The sequence below is a fragment of the Erinaceus europaeus genome, chromosome 14, assembly GCF_950295315.1.
Source record: "Erinaceus europaeus chromosome 14, mEriEur2.1, whole genome shotgun sequence".
Lineage (NCBI taxonomy): Eukaryota > Metazoa > Chordata > Mammalia > Eulipotyphla > Erinaceidae > Erinaceus > Erinaceus europaeus.
This window is the reverse complement of record NC_080175.1, coordinates 34,575,287-34,581,399: the sequence shown is the minus strand read 5'-3', so window position 1 is coordinate 34,581,399 and position 6,113 is coordinate 34,575,287. Positions and strand designations below refer to the sequence as shown.

The window sequence follows — 6,113 nt, the reverse complement described above, 5'->3', positions numbered from 1 at the left end:
TCACTTAACATAATTCCTTCTAGCTCCATCCAAGATAGGTCAGAGAAGGTGGGTTCATTGTTTTTGATAGCTGCATAGTATTGCATTGTGTATATATACCACAGATTCCTCAGCCACTCATCTGCTGTTGGGCACCTGGATTGCTTCCAGGTTTTAGCTATTATGAATTGTGCTGCTATGAACATAGGAGTACACACCTCTTTTTGGTTGGGTATTATGGAGTTCTTGGGGTATAACCCCAGGAGAGGAATTACTGGATCATATGGAAGGTCCATGTCTAGCCTTCTGAGAGTTTTCCAGACTGCTCTCCACAGAGGCTGGACCAATTTACATTCCCACCAGCAATGTAAAAGGGTTCCTCTGTCCCCACAACCTCTCCAGCATTTGTTGCTGCTATCCTTTTTGATGTATGCCATTCTTACAGGAGTGAGGTGGTATCTTAGTGTTGTCTTAATTTGCATTTCTCTGACAATCAGTGACCTAGAACATTTTTTCATATGTTTGTTAGCCTTTTGGATCTCCTCTGTAGTGAATGTTTTGTTCATATCCTCTGCCCATTTATGGATGGGATCATTTGCTTTTTTGGTGCTAAGTTTGCTGAGCTCTTTATATATTTTGGTGATTAGTTTCTTGTCTGATGTCTGGCATGTGAAGATCTTCTCCCATTCTGTGAGGGGTCTCTTTGTTTGTTTAATATTTATTTAGGATGTGCAGAAGCTTTTCAATTTTATGTAGTCCCAGTGGTTTGTTTCTGCTTTAGTCTTCCTTGCAATTGGGTTTGATTCATCAAAGATGTCCTTGAGGTGTAGGTGGGAAAATGTTTTACCAATGTTTTCTTCTAAGTATTTGATTGTTTCTGGTCTGACATCTAGGTCTTTGATCCATTTGGAGTTGATTTTTGAGATAAAGTTGTTCAATTTCATTCTTCTGCATGTTACAACCCTGTTTTCCCAGCACCATTTATTGAAGAGATTCTACTTTTTCCATTTAATCCTTTGGGCCCCCTTATCAAAGATTAGATGCCCATAAGTGTGAGGATTTATTTCTGGGCTTTCAATTCTGTTCCACTGGTCTGTGTGCCTATTTTTGTTACAGTTACATGCTGTTTTGATGATGATGGCTTTATAATATAGTTTAAGGTCTGGGAGTGTGATGCCTCCATTTCTGTTTCTTTTCCTCAAGATGGTTTTGGCAATTCTAGGTGTTTTCAGGTTCCAGATAAATGACTGTAGTGTTTGTTCTATTCTCTTAAAGAAGCTTGGTGGAACTTTCATGGGTATTGCATTAAATTTGTATATGGCTCTGTGGAGAATATTCATTTTGATGATATTTATTCTTCCAATCCATGAGCATGGGATCTATTTCCATTTCTTGGTATCAGTTTCTATTTCCTTGAGTAGTGACTCATAGTTTTCAGCATACAAGTCTTTCACTTCTTTGATCAACTTTATTCCTAGGTATTTGATTGATTTTGCTGAAACAGTCAATGGGAGTGATTTCTGGATGTCTTCTTCTTCAGATTTAGTGTTTGCATAAAGAAATGCCACTAACTTTTGTACATTGATTTTGTAGCCTGATACCTTGTTATATTGCCTAATAACTTCCAGTAATTTTCTACTGGATTCTTTAGGTCTTTCTATGTATACTATCATATCATCTGCAAATAGTGAGAGCTTGACTTCTTCCCTTCCAATCTGTATTCCTTTGATTTCTTTCTCTTGCCTGATTGCTATGGCAAGAACTTCCAATACTATGTTGAAGAGTAACAGTGACAGTGGACAGCCTTATCTAGTCCCCCATCTGAGGGGGACTGCTTTCAGCTTCTGTCCATTGAGTATGATGTTGACTGTAGGTTTGCTACATATAGACTCCATTATCTTGAGGAATTTCCCATCTATTCCCATTTTTTGTAGAGTTTTGAGCATGAATGGGTGTTGGATTTTGTCAAAAGCTTTCTCTGCATCTGTTGAGATAATCATGTGGTTTTTGGCTTTGCTTTTATTGATGTGGTGAATAACATTGATTGACTTACGGATGTTGAACCAACCTTGCATTCCTGGGATGAATCCCACTTGGTCATGATGAACAATCTTTTTGATATGTTGCTGTATCCGGTTGGCCAAGATCTTGTTTAATATTTTGGCATCTATGTTCATCAGAGATATTAGTCTGTAGTTTTCCTTTTTTGTTCTGTCCCTATCAGCTTTTGGTATCAGGGTGATGTTGGCTTCATAGAAGGTAGAAGGGAGTATTCCTGTTTCTTCAATCTTATTGAAAAGCTTAAGAAGTATGGCTACTAACTGTTTCCTGAAAGTTTTGTAGAATTCGTTTGTGAAGCCATCTGGTCCCGGACTTTTGTTGTTGAGGAGATTCTTAATAACGGTTTCAATTTCTTTGTCTGTGATTGGTGCATTTAGATTTTGTAGTTCTTCTTGGTTCAGTTTTAGAAGGGCATATGCTTCTGGGAATTGTTCCATTTCTTCCAGATTCTCTAGCTTGGTGGCGTATAGTTCTTCATAGAAGTTTCGCAGGATTCTCTGGATTTCTGTGGTGTCAGTTGTGATATCTCCTCCATTGTTTACAATTCTATTAATTTGAGTCTTCTCTCTTTTTTGTTTGGTGAGTCTGGCTAGGGGTTTTTCAATTTTGTTAAATCTTTCAAAGAACCAACATTTGGCTTCATTGATCTTTTGTATGGTTCTTTTATTTTCGATGTTGTTTATTTCTGCTCTAATTTTAGTGATTTCTGTCCTTCTGGTTGCTTTGGGGTTCCTTTGTTCCTCTTCCTCTAAGTCCTTGAGGTGTGCAGTAAGGTCGTTCATTTGGGCTTCTTCTTGGTGTTTAATATGTGATTGTATGGCTATAAGTTTCCCTCTCAGTACTGCTTTAGCTGTGTCCCAAATATTTTGATAGGTTGTGTCTTCATTTTCATTTTTTTCTAGGAACATTTGAATTTCCTGTTTGAGTGAGTCTCTGACCCAGTGGTTCTTAAGGATCATGTTGTTTAGTTTCCAAATTCTGTGACTTTTAATAATTTTCTATTTGTTGTTGGGTGCATAGATGTTAATAATTGTTAAGTCTTCTTGGCTGATTGATCCTCTAATCATTATGTAATGTCCTTGCCTATCTTTTACTACTTTATTTAATTTAAAATCTATCGTGTCTGAGATGAGAATGGCTGTTCCTGCCCTTTTTTGTGGTCCATTAGCCTGTATGACATTTTTTCATCCTTTCACTTTAAGTCTGTGTTTATCTTGTTGTGACAGTATTTTTATTTTTTTATTATTATCTTTATTTATTGGATAGAGACAGCCAGAAACTGAGAGGGTAGGGTAGAGAAAGAGGGAGAGAGAAAGAGAGACACCTGCAGACCTGCTTCACCGCTTATGAAGCTTTCCCCCTGCAGGTTGGGACTGGGGGCTCAAACCTGGGGCTTTGAGCACTGAAACCTGTGTGCTGAATCAGGTGTGCCACCACCTGGTCCCAATTCTGTTTATTGTAAACAAGCTGTAAACAATGTCCTAAATCTAAGGACAAATGTTTAATTATACACACTTAATCATTCCAAAGTATTTTCTTGTATTTATTAATTTTGTGGGCATTCAATTAATTTTTTGCTTAGCTGATTCTTTCTGCTTACATGGGGACTGCATTACAATGGAAAGGCAAATAAATATAGTGAAGATATTAAGAGATGCTTTGTTTGAGGTGGATTATATAGACCTATAATAAAGATAAATTAGAAGAAAACAGCAAAGAAAAAATAAAGGAAAATTAATTCTCCAATTTCACAAAATTATGAATTATGTTATTTCAATTCTATGCAATTTCATAACATGAATTCAATTATCCTGAAATGAAATTATTTTATCATAAGTGCCTAAGGTATTAGTTTTTAAATACCTTAAATAATTTGTATTTTTATAAGTACATATTTAAATTGACTGAGCTCAGATTGTCCAAAGTGACATAGGTCTGTTCTTCATATTTTGAATGCTTCCGCTCTGTATGAAGCATGTGTTGTAAACATCAGTGGAAGTTTTGTCTGTTATTATTTATAATGTGCTATTTATAGCAATTTGTAGCCTAGGGCCAAGTACCTTTCCTTTCTGCATTCTTCCTTCAATGATCTCATGTCTTGATGACTTTCCAATGTCCCTGGAAATAGTTTTGCATATTAAAGTCCTATTTTTAATTATCCAAAACTTGCCACTATGTTTAATTATTCATATTTATTTTTAAATGTACTTCAGTTTTGTCAGGAAAATTACTTTATAAAATTAAGAACTATATTGCTCTTCATTTTTTTACTTTTCCAGTTCTTGTTCACAATTCAGAAATATGGTCAAAAAGAAATGTCTAGTTTCTTCTGAAAAGTAAAAAAATTATTCAACTCCATTCTATTAATACATGTATAAAGATGCAATTTTAATTGATATGCATAGTGGGATTTAGATGATTTTTTGCATTTAATAAAAAGTATTATGAAAACAAACTACAAATCAGAAATCATAATAAATGGGCATATGAAAAAAAAAGGATGTTTTCACTCATATGTAGAGTCTAGAGAACTGATACACACGAACTTATTAAAAAAAAAACAAAACAGGTCAGGGTGGTGGTGCACCTGCTTGAGCACATATTTTACTATGCACAGGGTCCAGGTTTATTCTCCCAGTCCCCACCTGGTTTGAAAATGTTGAAAATGATAAAGCAGTGCTGCAGGTGTCTCTGTCTCTCTCCCTTGCTATCTCGCCCCTTCCTTCAGTTTCTGACTGCCTCTGCCAAATAAATAAATATTTAGAGGTCCGGCAGTGGCGCAGTGGGTTAAGTGCATGTGGCACAAAGCGTAGGGACCTGTGTAAGGATACCGGTTCCAACCCTGGCTACCCACCTGCAGGGGAGTCGCTTCACAGGCAGTGAAGCAGGTCTGCAGGTGTCTATCTTTCTCTCCCCCTCTCTGTCTTTCCCTCCTCTTTCCATTTCTCTATGTCCTATCCAACAATGAACAGCATATGCTCAACAATGGCAATAATAATAACCACAACAAGGCTACAACAACAAGGGCAACAAAAGGGGGAAAAAATGGTCTCTAGGAGTGCTGGATTCATGGTGCAGGCACCGAGCTCAGCAATAACCCTGAGGGAAAAAAAAAAGATTAAAAAAAAAAGATTCTGGGCTCCAGCTCAAATATATATATACAAGCAAATTGTTTCTTACTAGTGAGAACTCTGGTGGTTATCTTTGGGAGGTTGAGTCTACAGCCATACCACCCTGAACACACCTGATCTCTTCTGATCTCCGAAGCTAAGTAGGGTCAGACCTGGTTAGTACTTGGATGGAAGACCACCTGGGAATACCGGGTGCTGTAGGCTTTTGATGCCTGCCAGAGCAGCACATTGCTCAGGATCTTTGGGAGGCTGAAGGGTGGGGACATAGAAATTTGGAGTGTAGTGTGGGACTATTATGCAGTGTAATCTTACAATCGTGTAACCTATTATTCATAACAAATGAAACAATTTTAATAAGTTAAAAATTAGAAGAAAAATTGAAAATCCATACAAATTCACACAGGATTTTGAGAACACATAGTTCAGGAATTGGAATTATTTTGTTATACAAGGGAAAAATAAAAGAATAATGGATGCATATTGGAAGTCAAAATCAAATTAATAGCATGTATTTCTAAGAGACTAACTTCCCTATTTCATCTGTTTTAAAAATCAATATTTATATTCGCATGCTCGTTGTGACATTATTCACAATTGCCAAAATAAGTGTTCCTGAGCAGAGAAGTACAAGCTATGTAGGCATGTAGAGAGAGAGATGCAGGAGATGAAGCCTGGGCTTCAAGGTCTGCCCAGCTTTATAGTCCCTTCAGAGGCAGGGCAGGCCCCTCAGGGGATGTGTCTCAGTCTGTCTCCAGGTGCTTACATCTGCCTCCATCTGCATGTTAAGGCCTTGGCAGTCTGGGAGGGAGGAAGTACTGGGACAGGATATGCAGACACATAGAATTTCTAGTTCTGCCCCTGGCACTGCACCTGCACGTGCATCACACCATTATTTACGTTCATCAGACTAAAAATTATCTGGACATGAGGTAAAAACTGAAA

The 6,113-nt window shown here is 37.3% G+C and overlaps 1 non-coding gene across 1 annotated transcript; it reads left to right on the top strand.

Moving 5' to 3' along the window:
- The first annotated feature begins 5,256 nt into the window (after positions 1-5,256).
- On the top strand, positions 5,257-5,375 carry LOC132532876 (5S ribosomal RNA). The gene has a single exon (XR_009544799.1). It is a non-coding gene; the product is annotated as a 5S ribosomal RNA (ribosomal RNA).
- Positions 5,376-6,113: the final 738 nt, after the last annotated feature.